Source organism: Triticum aestivum, chromosome 4D (genome assembly GCF_018294505.1).
Source record: "Triticum aestivum cultivar Chinese Spring chromosome 4D, IWGSC CS RefSeq v2.1, whole genome shotgun sequence".
NCBI classification, from domain to species: Eukaryota; Viridiplantae; Streptophyta; class Magnoliopsida; order Poales; family Poaceae; genus Triticum; species Triticum aestivum.
The window spans coordinates 151414053-151438843 of NC_057805.1; the positions used below are offsets into that span (position 1 = coordinate 151414053).

At 44.4% G+C, this 24791-nt stretch overlaps 1 long non-coding RNA gene across 3 annotated transcripts; it reads left to right on the forward strand.

Annotated features, from left to right (window-relative positions):
* Positions 1 to 11023: 11023 nt before the first annotated feature.
* On the forward strand, positions 11024 to 13493 carry LOC123096959 (uncharacterized). Of its 3 annotated transcripts, none has more exons than XR_006446816.1 (6): positions 11024 to 11525; positions 12067 to 12145; positions 12238 to 12564; positions 12646 to 12692; positions 12921 to 13051; positions 13124 to 13493. It is a non-coding gene; the product is annotated as an uncharacterized lncRNA (long non-coding RNA). The 3 variants fall into 3 exon arrangements; XR_006446817.1 differs by having other exon boundaries at positions 11025 to 11525; positions 12926 to 13051; positions 13130 to 13493; XR_006446815.1 differs by having other exon boundaries at positions 11026 to 11525; positions 12926 to 13051.
* The last annotated feature ends 11298 nt before the right edge of the window (positions 13494 to 24791 follow it).

Below are 24791 nucleotides of genomic sequence, written 5' to 3' on the forward strand. Positions count from 1 at the left end.
TCGCCTTCGACCCAACACCACTCCTACATCTCACCAGAGCCACGCCTAGCTACTAGGGAGACCTCGGGGAGGTCTTCTTCCCCGACTTCGGCCGCCCCGATCCGCTACGGGCTCCGGCATGATTCCCTCTGGTGAGACCACCCCCGCCTCCCAGACCGTGCCAGTCGCCTCCTAGTACACCCACTCCTCTAACCCGAGCCTCAATTTGACGATTGCAGCCCTCCCCGGCGAGATCCACCACCGCCCGAACCACCATCCGCCGGAGTGGAGGCCGCCATCGACGTGGTGCTCGCCGACGACCAACTCCACCACCCACAGACGCGGGAGAGCACCGTGAGTCCGTAGGTACCATCCACTCCCCCTACCTCGCCGTGGATCGCCGCCGGCGACCACCGCGGCCCTCGGGCGCCGGGTGCCCTGTTTTGATTTTTAAACCTGACGGGTGGGACCCCCTCGTCAGCCTCTCTCTTTTATTCGAAATCTTTTCTGAAGAAAGCGCCTTCGGGAAAAGTACGTTTTCTGTTTTTATAAACTAACCCCTGGAAACTTTCTGTTTCATTACAGATGAGTCCCTGGGCTAAAATCCTTATAACTTTCAAACAAAAGATGATTTTGAGTTGATTCTTTTTCTGTCATATTTGTTTTTCTGTCTAGTTTTTTATCATGTTTATTTGAAATTTTTTTGGAATAATTTTTATACACACACGGTATTTATGTTAGTATGCGATTTCTTTATACCGTAGATACTGGAGGAGGTGACGGAACCGCGAACTTCGCCGAGCTAGACTCCGACTACTCCGAACCAGGCAAGCATGTTTGAACCTTTGATATGATGAGTGTTTTGCATGTTTGCTTGAATAGTTAGTTCATGGCATGTTTACATGAGCATCAGTGAGTGTTATATTGCATGCAAGGCAACTACCAGTATGCTTCGAAACTTGATGTGATCATTTGATGGGAGATAACATGATCATGTGGTGACATGAAAGGTGGTAAGATGGTATTGTTGAAGCATGCCAGTCTTATGTCAACCGTTAAACTCCAGTGTTAACGTGGATCAAGCCACGTTACCGTCCGTCCCCTTTTCGTGCTGCCACATGTTTTCTGCAAAGAATACGGTTTAGTAAGTTGCAAACCTCTTTCCTCGTACACACCAAATAGAGGGGCCGTGATGAGGGTTCCATGGCCCTGGATTAAAGCCCATCATCCGGTCAGGGGGCATGGGTGTTTCCGGTTGGGACCGAGAGGGGGGCACCCCTTAGAGCGCGCGATATAAATTTGATCCCATGCTACTCGAGGTGGTGGCCTCCCCGTCTTAAAGTTCTTCTTGAACGTTGCCTAGGGTGATCCCTGGCAGCGGAATGTGGAATGGGTGTGTACTGGTTAGATGTGTTTCTCCTAAAATACCGTAAACGGAACTAGTCCTTTGTGACTACTGAAATTCGTTGACTGTGGTTAAAGAGTACAAACTCTGCAGAGTCAAAACCCATCCGAGTAACCATGTCCATGGTCAAGGATCTTGGTCAACATATCCATATCAGTATCAGTATCAGTCTCAACGTCCGTCTCTTCGTCAGTCTCTGTGTCAGCCTCAGTGAAAATCCCCGGTGAATAAACATGAATGGTAAACCCGGCTGAATGTTATTCCTGTGGATGGACTAACCAGTTTATTATTACATACATGAGTATTCCCTTGAGATGATTTAAATTCATGAGCTACTTGAATTCGAATAATGAAATATAAGCCCTTTATGTGATGTCACTCAGACGTCCGACTGTGGCACTCTTGTTATTTACTTTTGATATAAGCCCTTTATGTGATGTCGCTCAGACGTCCGACTGTGGCACTCTTGTTATTTACTTTTGATATAAGCCCATTATGTGATGTCGCTCAGACGTCCGACTGTGGCACTCTTGTTATTTACTTTTGATATAAGCCCTTTATGTGATGTCGCTCAGACGTCCGACTGTGGCTCTCTTGTTATTTACTTTGATATAAGCCCTTTATGTGATGTTGCTCAGACGTCCGACTGTGGCGTTCTTGCTATTTACTTTTGATATAAGCCCTTTTCGAGATGTCGCTTAGACGTCCGACTGTGGCACGCACTGTCGTTTATATTTCAATATGAGCCCTTTATGTGGTGTCGCTCTGACCCCCGACTGCGCCATTGTTAATTTTTTTTTACCTTTCGAGGCGTCGCTTCAGACACCCGATCGGTCTTCAGCTATTTTATTGCGATTTCGGTTTATTTATCGTGCAGTGCAATTTATTATCTGAGTGCGCATTACTAATCTGCTCATGTGCATCATGTTTGCATTTGTTATATCCTATGTCCAAACTGTCTTGCGAGTACATTCAAAGTACTCACCTGGCTTGTTGATTTGGCCAGATGTTGACGAAGGCGACCTTATGGATGAAGAGTTCGATAGCAAGTCCGACGCCTAGAGGAGTCCCAGTCAGTTCCGTGCGATCCTGGAATTGGTCACTTGTGTTATATACGCTTCCGCTACACCAATAAAATCATCGAGCCTCACTCCGGCGCTCGATGGGCTGTAACATTTATTAGTATTGTCACCCTTTTCGCTGTGACATATCCACCACCACTTTTATTACGAGTCAGTAGTTATGCCACCATACTCCTTGTGTCATATCCGCCCTTATGTATTATATCGGCGTGCTTGTAATAAATTGTTGAGCAAGCTCAGCTCAACCTTGTATAATATTTAGTACTTCTGGATTTCTGTATCAAGGATTTGTCCACCAGTAAGAAGGATTCTTTTATACTGGTTTGATATAAGGGTCGGTTTCTCAATAAATGTTTTATTGAAAAACCGGTCTTGACATTGACCACGTTGACCAGGCCGCACCGAGAGCACCAGGGCGGTGGACGACGGCGAGGCCTAGGAAGGGAACGACACGGAGGCAGGGAAGACTCGGTAGTTGTTTCCCACGCGGAGGGGAGTACGACTGTATGAGGGTTTACTGGTTCGCCTGTCGTTCGCCGGAGAATAACAACAGGTGTGGGTGAGTAGAGGGATGGCTAGGCCAGTGATGGGAGTACGGTGGGGCGTTGAGGCCTGCGCGGCCGCACAGCCGGCCGCGGGGAGGAGTGAGCAGGCAGTCCCGCCGGCGCTTGTTTGAGCGGCTGGAGCAGGAAGAGCAGAGATTGAAGAAGCACGACGGCCGTTGGATGGACATCCAATAGTCACTGCTTGTGCGTCAACCTTTTTTTAGGAAAGCCTCAAATCTGTGGAAAACATCATACAGCCCATCTGCCATTATTTCTAATAATTTACAACCCATTTGCTAATTCTTAAGATTTTTTTGAGCCCATATTCTTTTTGTTAGCATTACAGCCCATATTGTGGCCACGGTTAAAAAATTATACGAAATTTTGCATATTTCGGTGCGGTCCGAACTGTTTTTAATCCCGAAATTTTGAGTCAGATTCAAACTGATTTTAAAAATAAATTTATATCAATATAAAATCCAACAAATTGTCCACGCATAAAAATCAATGCAATTTAAAATCTCGAAATGAAGAAAAGAAAATTGAAACTAATTGCCGGTTTGATGTGTTTTAGAAATGTACAACCCATTTCTCATTACTGATAGGCCATTTTCTCGGCCAGCCGAATGAAGCTTTCCTCGTCTTGAAAGATTTGCAGCCCAACAGTCCTGACAAAGCGACTTACTTGGCAAATCACAAAAAAACTGGGCTATGGCCGTGGACCCAGCTGCGGCCGTGGACCCAGCTGTCAGCCTCTTCACGTATAGTACTCTTCTGATGGAAGTCGGTCATTGACCACATTGACCACGCCGTGCCGAGAGCACCAAGGCGGTGGACGACGACCCTAGGAAGGGGACGACACCGAGCCAGGGAAGACGCGGCAGTGGATGCTCACGCGGAGAGGAGTACGAGGGTTCACTGGTTCGGCTATGGTGTGAGGTTGTCGTCGCCGCACAATAACAGGGGGTGTGGGTGAGTGGAGGGATGTCCTGGCCAGCGGTGGGAGTAGTATGGGGGCGGTGAGGCCTCCGCGGCAGCACAACCGACCACGGGAGGCAGGAGCAGGCGGCACGACCGGCGCTGCTTTGGGCGGCGGGAGCAAGAAGACCAGAGGTTGAAGAAGCACTAAGGCCGTTGGATCGACGTCGTACGGTCACTGGAGCTAGAATCGTTCATATTGACTAAGTTGACAAAGCCCTCCGTCCCCATCAACTTAGTAGGCCCGCAAGTCAGCCTCCCACTGTGGTGGGTCCTAGCTGGCAGGGGGTATTCATTTTTTTGTGCGCAATAAGGAGGCACTTCCTTGCGTGCGAAGATATAGTTGGCGGGTCCTACCTGTCAGCATAGGGAACGTTTTTTCACAAAATACAGAGGCCCTTCCGGCGGGTCCCAGATGTCAGGTGGAGGAATCATTATTTTGCACGCAATTAGGACGCATTTCCTTGTGTGCGGTCGTGGACCCAGCTGTCAGCCTCTCCACGTACAGTCCACTTCCGATAGATGTTGTTCGTTGACCACGTTGACCACGCCGCGCCGAGAGCACCAGGGAGGTGGACTACGGCGAGACCTATGAAGGGAATGACACGGAGCCGGGGAAGACACGGCAGTGGCTGCCCACGCGGTGGAGAGTACGAGGGTTGACTGGTTCGGCTGTCGTCACCGGAAAATAACAGGAGGTGTGGGTAAGTAGAGGGATAGACAGGCCAGTGATGCGAGTATATGATGGGGCCGTGAGGCCTGCCCGGCAGCACAGCCGCCCACGGGAGGCGGGAGCAGGCGGTTCCGACGGCGCTGGTTTGGGCGGCTGGGGCAGGAAGATCAGAGACTGAAGAAGCACGATTGCCGTTAGATTGACATCTAACGGTATGACGCTGGTAGAGTCGATTGTTGACTAAGTTTCTTTTTTTAGAAACCTTGTGTACGCATGAACTTAGTAGGCCCACAAGTCAGCCTCCAAATCTGTGGCAGACAACATAGAGCCCATTTGCTATTTTTGAATAATTTGCAGCCCATTTGCTAATTCTTAAGTAATTTATTATAGCCCATTTTCTGCCCAGGACCATGGTCATAAAGCTCAACCTTATTTTGCATATTTCGGTGGAGTCCAAACTTTTGTAATCCCAAAATGATAAACATTTTTTAAGAACTTATTGATTTGCCAAAAAAATCGTTTTGTTTTTGTAAGCAAATAAGACGTGGGACAATTGAGTTGGTTTAAGGGAAAGCCAGTGGTAAAAAAAATCAGCGCTGGGAGGGAAAACAACAACAAAAATAAGGATGTAAATATGAAAAGGGAATTTTATGTATTTTCAATATAATGATACGTGTATAAGAACTAGTAAAACTATAGGTAGAGATTAGAAAACGGATGTAGGACATGCATTTCAAGAGGAAAATAGAATTGGGCTGTGTGTTTGATTTAGTAAAAAACTACCTGCGGATGTTGTAAGACAAAATATAACAAACGTTGGCGGGCCAGAGGCCAGTAGATACCTGCTGGACCTTTGTGCCCCGTTGTCGTCATGGGCTGGGCCTGTTCGCATGATTCAGTTAATTTTGCCTGACAATGCAGCTCGGTCATTTGTGTGCAGGAAATGACGTTCAGCAGATACAAAATGCCGCGCATAATTGACAATCCAGGGAACAACAACTTTCAGAAGAGTAAAGCTTCTTCTGAAAGAGAAACTGGCTGGGTTACCCCTGAGATTCCTCGAGGATTCTTCACGACAACAAACAGGGTTCAGTACTCTCCGGAAGAGGATTTTTTCCAGGGAGAAGAGATAGTCGAGGATGACGACGACGTCACATTCGTGTGGGAGGGCACTCACCGACAGGAGGATGAAGATGATGACGATGAAGATGAGCCAACAACAGTTCTCAACCCAGAGTATAAGTAGGAGTTCACTACGTTTGGATAGCATGTCTGAACACACAATGATGATGCAGTTGAATATGATGTTACAGCAGATGATGATTATGACTATGATGATGTGCCACCGCTCCAATATTTTCAAACCAATCCACTGAGACATCATCACAACACTGGATTACCACCACGTCCACCTGCTGCACCCCAAAACAGAGCTCAGCGTCCACCTGCTTCACCGAAAAACATAGCTCCAAGCAGAGCTGCTGCATCAACTTTGACACTGCGACCACCAACGGTTCCTCAGTCAAAAGTCAACAACAGGTACAAATCCTCCTCACTATTGCCGCCGCGAGATCCTCAACTACACAGATCTGCTATAACCCCGCCATGTCCAATACAACCCGGCGAGCTGCAAACACCATCAGGTGAACGACTCTACACACATGTAAGTTTACGTTCTGAAAATAATAATAATAGTTGCAGTTCATTCAGATAACATTGCAGTGCACACTGATATTTCTTGTGATGTTTGATCTAGCATCTAATACATTGGATCCTTCTGAAAACATAGGAACATTGCAATGCTTTATTAAACTCGTATGCACTCCTCGTATTTAAAAGTTAGAAACGGAACAAATTATCTCATAGAGCATTGCACTTAATGCAGGATAAAAACATGCCGCTGAACCTCATACCTGCCGCTGGAATGAAGTTCACCACGTACGACAAGGCATGGGACTTTTACAGCAATTAAGCAAGATGTGCAGGGTTTGGCATACGCAAGAGGGCAAAACACAGGACAAATGCCTACATTGTCTGCTCAAGAGAAGGGATGCACAAGCAGACTATGTCACATTATCACCGGAAACGTCAGAAGACATCAAAAAGGATTGACTGCAAGGCAAAGATTAGAGTCAAAAAGAGGAAGGACGGGAAATTTGTGATAGGAATGGTTGAACTCAACCACAATCACAAGATGCTGGAAAGCCCCGGGATGCTTTTGCACATGCGATCGCACAAAAAAGACGATCCTTTGATAGTCCAGTTAGTGAAAGACATGCAACTGGACAACCACACACATGCTCAGATGATGTCAACGCTGTCGCGTATGTCCGGTGGTCTGCAGTACATGGGACATACTAGCCGCAACTGGGTAAACAAGTAAGCACATCACAGAACATATCGCTTGAGCATCCTGTCAGTAATTATTTCCTGTTTGATGAGATGAGTTTGCATTGCGTTTGAAAATGCAGGAAACAAAAGTTTGCCAGAGAAGAGTCCCAAGATGACGTCAAGAAACTTCTGGATTTCTTCAAGAAGATGCAGAAGATAAACCCAAAGTTCTTCTATGATTAAGACGTTGATGCAGATAACCGTGTAAGAAACGTCTTTTGGGCCAACGCAAGTTGCAAAGGATCGTATGTAGACTGCATTACATTTGACACGACGTATAAAACTAACAAATTCCACATGCCGCTGGGAGTCTTCGTGGGAGTGAACCCTCATCTATAGAGCACCATATTTGCTATTGCCCTCGTGCGAGATGAAACAATACCATCGTTCGAGTGGGTTTTCAAAACATTTCTGAGGTGTATGAACAACAAGCCGCCAATCTGCATGCTCACAGGTACAAAAAAACACCTGCATACTTACGTTTTTTTGGTGCACTTATATTTCTTCCATCTATCTTACACACACAAACAACTTAATAAAAAACTATTTGTGCCATCCCAGACCAGTGTTCTTCGATGAAGGCAACATTAAAAACTATCCTCCCACATACTCTGCATAAGTTGTGTCGGTGGCATATCATGAAGAAGTACAAAGACCACCTCGCCTTGCTGTATAAGGCACACGAGAAACTCAAAGGATGACCTCAATGCGGTGCTGAACCACCCACTAATGCCGTCAGAATTTGAACGAGCATGGAATGACCTCATTCAGAGATACAACTTGCAAGACGACGAAGTGATGAATTCGCTGTGGGATGACAGGCACGAGTGGATCTCGGCTTACTACAAGGAATTTTTCTGTGCTCGGATGACTTCCACACAGAGAAGAGAGAGCATGAACCGCATACTGAAGAAAAACTTTGTCAAAGAGAAGAATGATCTCCATCTGTTTGCTCAGCAGGTGGACAAGTGCATTCAGACCAAGAAGGCCGTAGAGCACGCAGAGACAGTAGCAAATGAGGTAAACAAAATGTCAATCAAAAACTGCTAAAATATAACTACAAAAACAAACAATTTTTTCATTTCTCTTGTTCGTAACAGTGCATTTCTGATCATGCAGTCAGAGGTAAAGACAACAACCCAGTTTGGGTGCGAAGTTCAGCTATCAAAAGTGTATATAAGGGCAGTGTTTCCAGATTTCAAAGAAACACTCTACCGTAGCACTGCATTCAGAGCAGAACGGTGCCCTGAGAACCCGACAAAGTATCTCGTACACCACTACAACAGATCGGATGCATTTGACTGGGCAAGGCATAATTTCCAAGTGGTCGCCGATGAAACGAAAGGTGTCTACGAATGTGAGTGCAAACTCTGGACACACACAGGCGAGACTCCTATAAAAAAAATTCTAGTTTCTGATAGTCATGCACGAAAGCTCACTTACTGAACTTTAAAAGTCCACATGCATGACTAATTCACAAAACCAAATGAAGTTCACTTCTTTAAAATGAACAAATAACGAAAAAATATGTGTTTATTAATTTCATGCAGTTCACTTACAACACAAAGAAAACATGTGTTGTCTGCACGGCTCTTTTGCGTCCATGTGTTATGCATGCTTTCTCATTTGAGAGTACTCAAGATTCCTGAGGTGTACATCATGAAAAGATACACCCGTAACGCAAGATCAAATGCGACGTTTGACAAAAGAGACTATGAACAAACAGCACCATATGGAACCTCGCTTTTTTGCCGTAGAAAATTGCTGACAGAAACAGCAATGGACCTTGCAAACAGAGCGACAAGGTCCGACGCTGGGTGCCATAGAGCATTGTCTGGTATGAGGGCACTGATCAAGGAAGTTGATGTGCTCAACGAAGAAGAAGAAGAAGCAGCAAAACTAAAGCAAGCAGAGAAATCCCAGCATGACAATAATGCCGAGCAAGTAAAAAATACCGAACACAGCAGAACTGGTGCTATAAAAAAAGAAACAATTCTTCCACCTCCTGTTTCAAACACAAGAGGAAGGAAGAAAGGGGGCGACGCAACCCAAAAAAAGGTTGCATGCAAGGAGAAAAATGATGACAAAAACAGTAAGCCACAGCCTGAGCTGGACAGTGATGGTCACCCACTAGGAATAAGAAGGTGCAAGACATGTAATGAAATCAGCGGCCACAATTTCAGGACATGTACAAAAAGACATGAACAAGAAAAACGAGGACATGGCGATGCACAACCAAACAGAAATTCCACTCACAACACTAAGAAATGGACGAAACCGAGACGTTGTAGCATCTGCAAAAAGAGGAAGACACACAATTCAAGAACCTTCCCCAAAAGAACAAGATCAGAAAATGAGGAAGACGAACAAGATGAAATCAAAGAAGAAGATGGTGACACAACTGAAGAAGAAATGGCTTATGAAGAAGCAGATGAAGAAGACAAGGAAGAAGAAGAGAGTGAAGAGGACGAAGAACATGAAGAAACTGAAGAAGAAGTGGCTTATGAAGAAACAGATGATGAAGATGAGGAAGAGGAAGAAGAGAGTGAAGAGAGTGAAGAGGACGAAGAACATGAAGAAACAATGCTAACAAGACCACCACAAGGGAATGCTGCTGTACAGAAACAACCGAGAACGACACCACTTTCAAAAAACAAGGTAGGAGCACGAAAGGATGCAGTTCACAGCGCTGGAAAACGAAAGCCACCATCAACAAGCAAGCGGGGAGCAAGGAAGGATGTAGTTCACAGCACTCAAAAACAAAAGCCGCAATCAACCAGCACGAGGGGAGCAAAGAAGGATGCAGTTCACAGCACTGGAAAACGAAAGCAGCCATCAACTAGCATGCGGGGAGCAAAGAAGGATGCAGTTCACAGCGCTGAAAAACAAAAGCCGCCATCAACCAGCACGCGAGGGACTACAAACACAACGGTGCAGAGACAAGAACAAGCAACACCGCCACGGAAAACAAAAGAAAGTGCGACATTAGACACGCTCCAGTCACCGCGGAGAAGCAGCAGGTTAACGACCAAATAGATGAACTTCAATAAATTAATCATATGCATAGCAATTTGCTTATCTGTATGACTCATGTATCAGTTTACATTTTGTGTAAACACAAATTTCCCTCTGATTATGAGTTATTCAACTAAACCATGTAAAGAGAAATGGTGTATAGAGTATACCATATATATAGCAGTCTAGAGTAAAACTTTGACACATTTTGATCCAAAAATGATGTAAAAAATGCAGTTACAAAACACATCAAAAAGATGAAGCATTCGACACACAAAAGTATTAAAAATCAACCTCATAACCTTAACCAATCACATCAAACGTGATTCTAACCGTACGATCCTCGAGTTCAAAGAAGTTGAGGACAACAACTTTCTCAGACTTTAGTCCACTATCAATGACAAATTCCTTCCACCCTTTCTGCAGACACAACCGCCCGTCAACGCCTACATGGTACTTGGCTGGTTTAAGGTGTCCATTACCAAGAACAACTTGGAGAATTCCCTTCTTCTTGAGCCGGAGATACCTAACAGCTTGTTGGGGAATTTTCTGCAAAAAAGCAGTATAGATTAAACGCAATCTAATGTGCAGTGCGGAACTTGCAAACAAGAAGTACGCTTATAACTATTATGAAGTTCTTGAGACTACCTGCCTGTAGTACACAACGTACAAGCGGGGAAAATTATGGAAACTATTACTTCTCATCAGTATCTAAGCAGTTCACATATTGTAACCATGCAAAATAAAACACGAGCTCCACACACACAAGCAAAAAAATAAAAACAACATATCTTTCCCTAGTAATAAAGCGGCTATCGCTTCTGCCCGCCCGCTCAACGTCGTGGCCTTTTTGCAAAAACGTCCCTGTGGTTCTGCTTATTAAACCCATAGTCCCTTTTTAAGTGCTGAACAGAGAAAACGTTTCATTTTTGCAGAAAACCCATGTAGTTCTGAGTAATCAACCCGCAGTCATAAAAACGCACGAGCGAGCAGATTTGCGAAAAAAACCACGATCACGGGCTCTCCTTGATGCGCACAGGTACGGCACCGCCGCCGCCGCTACGCGCGCCGGCCTCTCCGGCCATCCGCCACCGCCACGCTCAGCCGGCCGTCCTCTCCGTCCAATCACCGCCCTGTTCTCCATCCCTTCCCCATCCGTCCCCAATCAGTCTCCTCGATCTCCAACCTCCTGCAGTCGTCCTTCTCTGATTTGGATCAAAGTGGAGCCATCGATGGAGGCAGGGAGCAGATGTGGAGCCATCGGACGAGGAGTATTAGCTCGGGAAACATGAGGGAGGGGGTGGATCTGGCGGAAGCGGGGGAGCAGCAGATGGAGCCATCTCATCGACCCGTTTGGCGACCGGCCGGCTAGCCAATTCCCTTTGCTCCCATCACTTCCTCTAGCTCCGCCCGTCGCCCGTCAGCCCGCACGATGATGGATGTCTTCGCCGTCGCACGTGAGGATGTTCTTGGACATTCTGTGTTGCTACTGTTTGTAGGTTGCAGGAGCTTTTAGGAGTCAGATTAGCTTCCACATCTGTAGTTAGGGCTGACGAGTTTCATCACTCTTTTGGTTGTTAGATGATTCATGTTCAGAGGTGTAGAAGTGACACATTTATAAAACATAGGTTTGCTTCGCTGATTGGTACCCAAGATGAGCTAGAGAAAACCAGGGGGTCTTTTTGAATTTGCTTGCGTTGCTTTTACTCTATGATATGATGATTTCGCTTTGTTCGCTGGGTTTAGCAGGGTTATTTCTTTCGAAAGGAACCCAGAGGTTTATTTTTTACATTTATTACTTGATGCTTATTGATGTTGAAACTGCAACTGCAAGGCACTGTCTGCTGACTGTGTTTTAGATCGATGCCCCTTTAATTTTTGGCTTGTGCTACTGATTAAATTCTGAGCCACTTAAATTAGGGGCTGCGATTGCTGTTGCTGTTGCCGTTGTTGAATATAATTACAGTATTCGACCGGGTTAATTTTTATGTGTCACAGGCTGCAAAGAATCTTGTAGCTGCGTCGGTGGCGGCGCCTTCAGTTCCTGTTTTCAGGGCCCCTGCTGCAACTGGAGCAGGTATCTTATACGACTGCTATGATTCTCTGTCCACCACACACATGAACTGTGGCCGAGGTAGTAAGTTTCTGCTTGGTCCTTAATCAATGCAGGTGGTGTGCTTAGAAATCTACATCAGAGGTACTGGTCAGGCTTTGTTGGCGGGTGTGCACTTTGGCGCCCCTTCTTCATTCTAGGGAGATTCATAGGAGTAATCCAGAAGGAGTTATGCACAACTTCCTCAAATGGCTACAGCAAGGTTTACTAGCTAGGAGTTGGTTGAGGTTTTACCCACTGATGGTTTCTATTCTTTGTGCAGGAATTTCTAGTGCACCAAGGGAGGAAGGGCCTGCTCTTGGTACACAAGACAAGCTAGAGAACAAACAAAGGCTCAACTGATGCTTTCCTAAAGAGAGCTTCCGTCAACTGAACTTGATATGGTAGAGCTATCTTGCAGTTAGTTTTTAATTTGGGCTGATATAGAAGAGATAACGTTTCTAATTTGCCCCTGTGCTCTATAGATGTTAATGCTGGAAGCTATTGCTTGATGTTTCCTTTGGCCTATCACGTGAGTACCTGCTGCAAATATCCTGCTACTATTGTTGAAGTTCATGTTATCCAGTAAATTGGTTGTATGTATTATCAGTTTCTCGCTATTGCTCGATACCTTTGGCCTATCACATGAGTACCTGCTGCAAATATCCTGCTACTATTGTTGAAGTTCATGTTACCTAGTAAACTGGTTGTATGTACTATCAGTTTCTCATTGCCTGACTGATGACCTAAGGGTTTAAAGTTTAGTAGAAATATTCCCAGTCGACCAGATTCGGAATGGCGTGGTGCCGGTGCAGTGGTGCCGGGATGAAGGTGCAGTCGTTGCAGTCCCGTGCAGCGCTGGCTCATGCAAATGCCCTATCCGCGGCATAGGTAATGTTCGTTGTGATTTGGGGTATCTATTTTCCTTTAAAAATGTCTGATGTATGTCATTGACTGGGCTAGATGTAGTTAGAATCTCTCAGCTGCTATAGAGAAGAGAAGGCCGAGATTTGGGAAAGCAGCATCAACTGACTGGAGAAGCCGAGTTGGATGAGCAAGGTGTGCTCCACTGGTCAATCCTTCATGTCTACCCAGAGGTCTTGTGTGTGACCCTATGGAGGATTTTCCAGAGATCAATAAGCATCTTAATGTCATATCCTTGAAAATTTAAACGATGCCTTTTCTGATAGTATGTAAAGGAATGCATAGATACTTGTCATCACAAGAAAAAGGAACTCATAGATATTTTACTTGATTTTCCAAATTCATGTTCGCCTTAAATATCAAACATGTTCTCCACCATTGCCATGGGATGAGAACCACGCTTACACAAGGAAGGCTATTGTGTTGTATTGTCAAGCCTGTTTACACACTTATAGTTTTGCTTGAGTGAACCTGTAAGGTTGTACCTTCTGCAAAGTGCTAGGCTGCTAGCACCTACATGTTATCCAAAATTTTCTTCTAAATGTCATGAGGCATGAGCCATGATTTTTCTCAAGAATAACCCACGGTATATATAAGGCATGCATGCAATTTTAATAATACTCTATTTTTGGCTCTTATTTATCTGTTGGCCCAGAGCATCGTATAATATAGAAGAGTCATTCAAACTTAGCTCTTTGAATATATGACAAAAGATCGGTTGCCTGATTTATTTATAAGAAGATTCTTCTATGTCTTTAGTTACATGATTTTAATTTGTTCGTCTTCTTTGAACATATGACTATGATATTTCCTTAGGTTCATCTGTGACATCATTTACTCCTCACACAAACATTTGAAGCCTAATGAGTTACTTTTGAAAAATGCTCCATCTCTGGTGTCTATGCTTACACAGTTATATGCTTCTGTGGTCTGGTTGTTCCTAATTGCTCTTGGACATTAGTTGTGTGATCAGGATTTAGTAGAATGCCCTACTGGCTACCAGAGTCTTGGTTGAGAACAGAACTAGATATTCATGAACTGATGAACATAATGCTTATGTCGAAATTAATCACTTCCATGAAATAGCTAAGAACAGAGTTGTATATCATCATGCGGCTCGACGGAATAGTCATATATTATCATAAGAGAATGGAGTTTATGTCTAGCCTACTACTGCTGCTGCTGTGTGGGCACGTTTGAGCAGCTTTGTTTATGTAAGTAAATATGTAGCACATGCTGGATGACAAACGGGATGGTGAGTACTCAACTGTGTATTGTTTTAAATTTTAAATTTTGCCTTTTCTGAATGTGCACCACGATATTAATATCCACTTTTATAGAAGATGTAAATTTTTTTGGGATTTTATTTTTAACTATGCTATCTATTATTCTGGTCACATCATTTAAGTACGAGAAATATGCTGCAGTTGGAGGGTTGTTTGCCGCACCTACAGATTTGACGAGTTGTCTCCATTCGAGATGCTTTTGGATATCGAAAACTTCACCATTTTCCTCGAATACATGTATAGAATATCAAGTATATCCCTACTTCCAGTATGCAAAAACGTCTGGCCTGGAGGCAATTGAATACATGTATAGAGTCTTGCATATATGCGGATGATGGAAATTTAAGCCCTTATTTGATTAGGATGGTGTCGCATTTGTTGCCTAACCAGCATCTCTTCATCAATGACTTTACTCAATGTTGGCTATGGGAAGACGATATCTAGCCAGCTTTTCCTGGAATTTGGTGACGGCAACCATGACCGTGACGAGGCCAGTAATTTTCGCCTAGATCCGTTTTAGTCTCTGAAACAGATGTTTTGGGAACGATGTCATATTGCTTTGCAGATTTGATGATCAATTGCATACACCTGGACAATTTGTAGTTATTTACTATTCCGATTTGAAGCTATTGTGGTATTATTTGGTTCATGAACATGTCTTAAGGTTTAACTCAAACTCGTATTATATATATTGGAGTTAGCGCCTAAAAAATTCCATGTATCTCCATTTGTTTTTGAAAGCCTGGGAATTTAGTGTTCAAGGTAAATGGAAGCAAACAATTTTACATGTGCATGCTACTTTTTTCAAATATAACTATTGATGAACGGCTGAACCGTCGAAACTTTTCACTTATATTCAGAAGTTAATGCAAACACACTTTAGATGCCAAGTAAACTGACTTGGTTTCAGTCATGTAACTCGGGCGAGGAGGTAGGATAGAGATGGATCAGCGAGAAGATGGACTGTGGAGAAGAAAAAGAAAGGGGGTGAAGTGTGTTTTTTTCAAGACATGGTAAGTGAGTGTTTTGTGCTTTTTCAATCGGCACTAATATTTTTAATCATTCTCATGTAAATTCGAATGACAAAGTCTGATTTTTTTCTTAGGTCTTAATTTCTTCTTTCTAATGCATGCGGATTAATGTACATAAAAGTGAATAGTATGTCTTATTCTTTTATTTAGATTAATTGTAATGTGCCTTCCACTTACACAACTACTACTGACACCTGGAGTCCATGAGCCCATATTGCGTTGTGCATGGCTAAAACTTTGCAATATATCCTTGTGGTTTCAGTATTGAGTTTAGATGTTGCTCAATAATGCTAACCTAATATAGAGAGGCGAAAAGTTGAAGTGATTTCTTTTTATTATTTTTTGTGAAAGAAAAATGAATTGATTCTTGGGGAGCATAATATGCTGCCTATCCGTTTCGAGCAGAATCAGGTACACTCACAGTGCTAAATAAACTCCAAAATTCCATCACCTTATTTATTTGAGAAGTAATAATTAATATGCCCTCACCAGGATTATGGAATAGATTAGTGATATTTTTACATGAAAAGTTAGGAAGGCACATTGTTTCCCTCAACAAATGAATATGCTCTTAAAATGACTTGGTTAAATTTTTAGGGAAAAACTTCCGATTTAATCATTTTCAACCATGGCAGTATAACGAACACTAGAAATAATAAAACTGAGCCGACCAACCCTCGGCCACACCCGCATGTGGTTGGCCGCAGAATTTTATTCCACAATCGAGTAGACTAGGGACGGAGTAGGGGCGTGTGATTTATTTTTTTTCTCCCGTTGCAACGCACGTGCATGTTTGCTAGTAAGTACAAAGTGCAGTACACTTCAATAAAACAAAATAAGTGCATTCCTAAAAAATAGAAGTTCAGACTAGTATGGAATTACACAAAAAAAATAGAAAACACAAAGAAAAAATCAGATCAAGCGAAAAACACCATCTTGTAGTGAGTCTCCACATCTGTTAGCGTAAGCTGATGGACAAAAGACTTGTGCGGCCAAGGCCACGGCGAAGCAGGGCGGAATAGAACGCAGAAACGTTGATGTGGCCCATATCCAATCCTTTTGTGAATACTGTGCCATATGAAAGCTGCTCCGCTCGCCTAGCTCGGCACAATACCTTCCCCCCACGACGAGCACGACGGGCCTGCGAGCAAGCTGAGCAATCGCAGTGCGTCAGCACACCACAACCATGGCCGCAGCAGGAGAGATTCGCGCACGGGCCTGGAGCCATCGCAACAAAAACCTAGAAAAGGAAAAAAATAAAGAGAGGCTAGAGAAAGGAGAAAAGTTGCGGCTAGAGGAGAAATGAACTGCAAAGGAAGGGTGGAAGTTGGCCTACATTTATAGAAGAGGAATGCAAAAAGGTCAAAACTGAAAGTTAAAGGGGAGTTAATGAAAATTATGTTACCAAGAATGAAGGACAATCAATAAAGGTTTATGTTACCAAAGAAAAAGTCTTACCAGGAAGTTCTACAAAGACTTTGACTGCAGAAATTCCCACGAACTAACCGTAGATCATTAAATAATAATTCTCTAAAAAATTATAATCCACAGACCATTTTATGTGTGCAGTTCTACAAAGTCTTACCAAGAAGTTCATTATATGTGGGCATGAAGTGCAGTACATGCTCAAAATGAAGTTCTACAAGAGAAACACTCTCGCGCAGTGCACAAAAGCAGAATTAGTGCACCTGATCTACTCCTCAAATGTAAGTCATGCAGTCCGCAGCGTTGGCATAACCAATCACAACTTTAGCACAAAGAAGCATGCACGTAGTGCAAAATGTGTACACCTGCAGCACAGGACCATGACGAATGCAGTGCACATAGAGGCAACAAAGCAGTGCACACCCGTACACTAGAAAAAATGATACGTAAGAGGAAAAACAATAAAGAAAAATGATACCAATGCAGTGCACAAAAATGTAGCGCAAACATGTGTAGTACGGAATGCGTGCACATGCAGTACAGAACCCTGATCAATGCAGTGCATGGATGATTTACTAAGCAGTGCACACCCCTACATTGAAAGAAATACTTAACATAAAAAATACAAAAAAAAATTGACCACCACAGGTGCACCCGGCCCCAGCCAGTCTCGTAGTAGGTCTATGCCCACAGAAAGCGAGTCGTTCTGAGTCACAATGCATGGGTCCGGGCACACATGGCCCCACAGGTCATAGAGCATAGAGCATAGAGCATAGAGTGCCGTGTATAAGTGCCCAAATAAGTAACCAGAGGAGTTCGATACGGCGGCCTCGCCAGCGCTTATAAACAGGCCGGGCGCGCCTTCTGCGGGCGAGGTGGGACTAAACATTAGGCCGCACACGAGGCACCGGGAACCAGCCGTACTCACAGGCCGACTTGGGCCCAATGCGTCTTCACTCCCCAAACACAGGCCCAACAAGGCCAACTAAGAAAAAACAATAACTTCCAAAATGAAACATCAAAGAAAAATGAGAAACATTTTTTAAATGAATAACAACAACAAAAGAAAATGTGCGTGGGCACTGCCAGAAACTACAGTTCGCTATTAATAAATAAAAGCGCAGGAAGCCCGAAGTCAACGTACAAATGCAGTCTGCGACGTACAATAATGCAGTTCTCCACGTGGAAGCACAAAGTATTCTTTTTCTCTGAAAAGCAGTTCTCTTTCTACTGCATTGCAGTATGGCTAAAATGAAGATTGCAGCCCTGTTAGTTAAGCAAAGCAGTCCGTTATAAAATAAAGAACTGCATGAAAGAACTCCATCAAGAAACTAAATGTGCGTACATATGTATGAATCCTAATCCGATATAATTCAGTGTACGAAGAATAAATTTCACTTCCATGCAGTACACTATGTGGACGTACGCAGTTCTATTATGATAGCAAAGAAGTGCACTTACTAGGAAAATTCACCGAAAACAATCATCACATTTTCTGACAGTTGCGTGCATACCTGAACAAGTCACCAAAAAAGAGGCGACGACGTTCCGGATTTCCAATGCACTAACAGAGCCTCCTCATAGCAGAACCTCTCTGTAGTTGCCACGTAACTAAAAACAGAGCCCCACCCCGCTACCACCCCGCTCCACCTCTCCCACGTCCTGTCAAGGAGAGCAGAGGAGAAAACACAACTGCTTCGTACCCTAAAAAGCCCCATTGCATCTTCTTCTCCACACTTCCTTTCACTAACCTCTCTCTCCAGAACAAACACGCGAGATCAGATCAGAGTCATGGCGGATGCACCTCTGTACAAGCAGCGCCGCAGGTACACCAGGGACCTCCACGACGTCGACCTCCACGGCAACCACAAGCTCAACGTCATTTGCACAAGCAAGGGTGAAGACATGGACGAGATACTGTCCACGCTCAGGAGGAAGCTCGGCGGAATGCCCGTCAAACTAATCGGCGTTGATGTCGAGTACACGCACTACGTGAAGCCACAGCGGGCAGCAGTGCTCCAGCTATGCGTAGAAAAGGAATGCCTTGTCTACCACATCTCTGCAGCTAAAGACATGTCAGAATAACTATCAATCTGTACTATTGCTTGTCAATATTGATTTTAAATTTTCTTCACTGCAATTGCCAATATTTAAACTTTGGTTCTCATTTTTAAAAAGCATGGCATATGAATTCATTGACACTTTTCATCTGGCTCCATGTATGTCACTCATGTGTTCAATTCTTGAATTATATGATCTAGCAATACACGCAGTTTTATTTTGTTTTACCAAATACAAACTATTTGACTGGACAATAGAAAACTGCAACATTACTATACAAAACATGTATAAAATTTAGTTCAAGAATACAATCATGCACAAAACATGCATTGTTTATGCAAAATATTATCAGATTTACTAGTTACACTGAACAAAGTATTAGCAACTACTCAATGCAACAGATTCAGATATTCATATTGCAGTTCAGTTTCAGAAAAACCAAAAAAACATTGGTAGTTCTAGGAAAATAAACTATATTCACTATATACAAACATCTTGCAGGCCAATGGAACTAGACAAATTCCTCATGAATGGTGAGTACACCTTCGTCGGGTTCAAAATTGAAGGAGACAAAAGCAAGCTGAAGCTATCTGGTTTGGAGATTAACTCCGACAACTACATTGATATTCAGGTGGAATGGAGAGACCCATACAATAAAAAGAAGTTTGACTCTTTGGCTGATGTTGCCGGCAGGATGATAGACATTCACTACCATGACATGAAGAAAAAAATTAACCGCAAGGAGGACCATACTCTGTGGGGATTTTGCCCACTGCCAGAAAAGCTTATCAAGTATGCAGCAATAGATGCATTCGCAACATATGAGTCATGGAGAATCATCTATGATGTCATAATGGGTCTGGACAGGGCAAAAAGAGACAAACAAGCAAAGCAGAAGAAGAACAAGGTTGTAATCCAATACAGTAACTAGAAATAATCAGGGCTATGTTTTAGTTTCATTTTACTTTAGTCATTGTGTTGTTCTTTGTTTCATGTATGCAAGCTTTTGATTATGTCCGTTGCTTCATATCAAACATTTCTTTTGTAGATACAATGTCATTTTAGAATTATCATCAAATTTTCTTTCTATTGTTTCACTTTACTTAGTTTGGTTTGGTTGTGATCAATTGCTTTCGCTGAAATTAGTTTGTGTTAGAACAAGTATACATAAAACTTTGAAAAATTTAATGTGTGATATCAAAAAATACTATTCACATACAAAAAATATTCAAAAACAACGTTAAAAAAATAAGTTATCTGACAACAACTCATACCTAAAAAAGAAAGATTAATGCAGTTCACAATGGTAAAAAATACGCATTACACATTTGTACACATGCAGTCCACAAAAAGTAATTATAGAAAAAGAACATTAATATTAATATTTATAAAAAATATAATCCGCAGACCATTATAAACAAACATGAATACAGTTCACATAACAAATATAAGGCAGTTCACAAAGTGTATACATGAAGTGCAGTACATGCATAAATGCAGTACGAGAGGGGTTGCAGCAATTTTCATGCAGTGCACAACACACAGACTTGGTACGCATAGTGCAGTACTCTACATTGGTGCAAGCAGTAAAGATGACATCATTTGTACTACCACGAAATATATATACTCCAAAAAAATGCTTCAGATAAGGAAAAAAATTGACCACCCAGCTGCAACTAGGCCCCAACCACTCCCGTAATAGGTCTGCACCCACCGTAGGTGAGCCGTTCTGAGCCACAATGCATGGGGCCGGGCACACATGGGCCCACAGGTCAGAGAGCATAGAGCAGCGAGTGTCGTGTATAAGCGCCCAAACAAGTAACCAGAGGAGTTCGACAGAGATGCCTCGCCAACGCTTCTAAACAGGTCGGGCGCGCCTTCCGCGGGCGAGGTGGGACTAAATATTAGAGCGCACACACAACACACTGGGAACCAGCCGTGCTCACAGGCCGACTTGGGCCCAATGCATCTTACACCCCAACAGACCCAACAAATTCTCACAGGCAAAAAACAAACAAAGCCCAACGACGCACAACTAGCAAGTAACTCCAGTACCCCCTCACCTAAAAAAATGCAGTCCGCTGTGCAGTCCGGTATGGGACGGAAGATGTGCTGTCAATAAAGCATTGCAGTTCGCTTAGACGAATATTTTTTCCAGCCAATCAAAAACACTACCACGGCGAATCTTTTCACTTGGCTACAATGGCAACGGGGTTGACAGGCGCACGGGGTGTGACGGACTCGCCTGCGCATGCGGCGCCGCGTCGCCGCCTGCTCCGGCTTGTTCCAGGCTTGGCCTCGCAGGGGGGTGAGGATGGGGGGTCACGACCCCCCTCTCACCTCCTGCTCGGCCTCGCGCTAACGCATGCAGTGCGCTTGGTTGACAGGCGCAGTGCGGACATTCTGTTTTTCCAACAATAGGACGCACACAACCCAGAGCCACACCCCTAAGATAGACAGGGAGGCGACGGGGTGTGACGGACTCGCCTGCGCATGCGGTGCCGTGGCACGCCTTGTCGCCGCCTGCTCCGGCTCGTTCCAGGCTCGGCCACGCAGGGGGGTGGGTAGGTGGGTCATGACCCCCCCTTCCACCCCCCTGCTCGGCCTCGCGCTAACGCACACAGTGCGCTTGGTTGACAGGCGCAGTGCGGACATTCTGTTTTTCCAACAATAGGACGCACGGAACCACAGAGCCACACTCGTAAGATAGACAGGGAGGCGACGGGGTGTGATGGACTCGCCTGCGCATGCGGCGCCGCGACACGCCGCGTCGCCGCCTGCTCCGGCGCGTTCCAGGCTCGGCCTCGCAGGGGGTGGGGAGGGGGGTCACGACCCCCTCCCACACCCCTGCTCGGCCTCGCGCTAACGCACGAAGTGCTCTTGGTTGACAGGCTCAGTGCGGAGATTCTGTTTTTCCAACAATAGGACACACGCAACCCCAGAGCCACACCCCTAAGATAGACAGGGAGGCGACGGGGTGTGACGGACTCGCCTGCGCATGCAGCGCCGCGGCACGCCGCGTCGCCGCCTGCTCTGGCACGTTCCAGGCTCGGCCTCACAGGGGAGTGTGTAGGGGGGTCACGACCCCCCTTCCCACACCCCTGCTCGGCCTCGCGCTAACGCATGCAGTGCGCTTGGTTGACAGGCGCAATGCGGACATTCTATTTTTCCAACAATAGGACGCAGGCAACCCCAGAGCCACACCCCTAAGATAGACAGGGATGCGACGGGGTGGTGACGGACTCGCGTGCGCATGCGGCGCCGCGACACGCCGTGTTGCTGCCTGCTCCGGCTCGTTCCAGGCTCGGCCTCGCAGGGGGGTGGGGACCCCCCTCCCTCCCCTGCTCGGCCTCGCCCTAACGCACGTAGTACGTTAAGTACAGGGAATACAAAGATCAAATATAAATCTATAGACAACCAAAAAAATGGGGGGGGGGGCAACCCCCCTACCTTATAGTACAAACAAGAAAAAAAAAATAACTGCAGGACGCATCTTTAGGCAAAAGCAGTGCATTTGGTTAGGCAAAGCAGTGCAGTATCATAAAGCAATGCAGTTCCAGGATACACACATGAAATACAGGGTCTGCGGCAAAAGTGCAGCAAAAAAAATAGGTGCAACACAAACTTGTAGACAAATGCAGTGCTTTTTGTTGGACGAAGAAGTTCGGCATCACATGCAATGCAGTTTATGGGACACATACGATACATATAAGCGTGACAAAATGCCAGTTCACACAGAACGTGTAAGTCAACAAAAATAAAAATATACACATATATATACTGTATGAGTTATTTATATAAAATACAGATACAGATACAAATTCGTCCATAAACACGGCTGCAAAAAGTAGACGAAAAACACAACAACAGAAAACAAAAGTCTTTTCATACATTATATACCTTAGACAGCACACAGTACACAACATGAACCCTAGTTCTTGTCCATACACATGCTTTTTACCAAGTAGAAACAATGCCAAAATGATTGTTACTGCGTCTGCGGTTGCGACAGGGAAGTAAGGCCGAGGTCCGCAATCAGATCTCATAGCTCAAGCGGCATGTCTTCATAACATAACATGTTCGAAGGATTGAACAACAGTTGGAACATGTACTCCGCCTTCCAATCTTCAACAGCACGCTGAAAAAGAAAATTAAAAAGAAATGCAGACGGTGATTAAATAAAAGGTTGTCATGAAGAACAAAAAGTGAAAAAGTAAAATAATAAAAAAAAGTAACAAGAAAATGAAGAAAACAGAGAAGGTGTTACGTCGGTTTTGATAATTTTCTCAACTAGACGTTGGCCGTCATACAACTGCCTCAATCTCAGAACATAGATTCCGCACTCGTTTACTCCCTGCGCTGGCACGACTGGGTAAGAGGGCTTCTCTGCCAATTTAACCCAGTCAGGGTGGTTCTTAGATTTATACATTTTTTCACCATAAATCGCCTTCAGCAACTGAGTCATCCTCCTCATCTGGCAAAAAAAGGAAGCACAATGTAAAAATAACACACACCACAGATCAAATTACGATTCAGACGAACCAAAAAATACAAAAGTTGTTCTCAACGTCTAGACAGTCCCTCTTTTAAATGCACGTGAGGTCATGCATATGTTGCAGTGCACTACATAAACAAGTGTGGTTCTATGTGTGCTCACATTGCATGTGCAGTTTATAAAAAAATGCAGTAGGAGAAATACAAAAAAGCTATGCACTTGGCAAGAAAAAATGACATACCACTTCAGTGCAATCTGAGTGGTAACCAGTCCTGCGCCACTTTGTCGTGACATCAGGATGGCCAGTGTACTTCCTAGTGTCATGGATATCAAACGTCTGGTGATGCTGGTTCATCGTGTATAAGGAATAATGACCATCCTTGGAGCGCGGCATCATAATCTGTTCACATAAAAAAACAAAAAAAGAAATGAAAAGTTATTTCGACACGTAGCACTAGGACCACTGTAACGCCCACGATGCGGCTATATCTCCCACGTGTCGAGGCATGACTTAGAGGCATAACCGCATTGTGGTTTTGTCGCAAGAAGGGTCATCTTCACACAATCCCATTTAATGAACAAGAATGGGATAAAGAGTTGGCTTACAATCGCCACTTCACACAATACATAAATAAAACATACATCAATCAGAGTACACACATAGGTCCGACTACGGAACCAAAAGAAAAGAAGACAACCCAACTGCTAGATCCCTGATCGTCCCAACTGGGCTCCACTACTGATCAACAGGAAACGAAACAACACAACGAACAAGAGCTTCATTGAACTCCCACTTGAGCTCGGTTGCATCACCTGCACTAGTTTCGTCGGCACCTGCAACTGTTTTGGAAGTATCTGTGAGTCACGAGGACTCAGCAATCTCACACCCGCGAGATCAAGACTATTTAAGCTTATAGGAAGGAAAGGGTAGTGAGGTTGAGCTGCAGCAAGCACTAGCATGTATGGTGGCTAACATACGCAAATAAGAGCGAGAAGCGGAGCAACGGAACGGTCGTCAACTAGTAATGATCAAGAAGTGATCCTGAACTCCTACTTACGTCAAACATAACCCAGAAACCGTGTTCACTTCCCGGACTCCACCGGAAAGAGACGATCACGGCTACACACAAGGTTGATGAGTTTTAATTAGGGTCAAGTGTCAAGTTCTCTACAACCGGATATTAACAAATTCCCATCTGCCACATAACCGCGGGCACGGCTCTGGAAAGTTTATACTCTGCAGGGGTGTCCCAACTTAGCCCATTATAAGCTCTCACGGTCAACGAAGGATATTCCTTCTCCCGGGAAGACCTGATCAGTCTCGGAATCCCGGTTACAAGACATTTCGACAATGGTAAAACAAAACCAGCAAAGCCGCCCGATGTGTCGACAATCCCGATAGGAGTCGC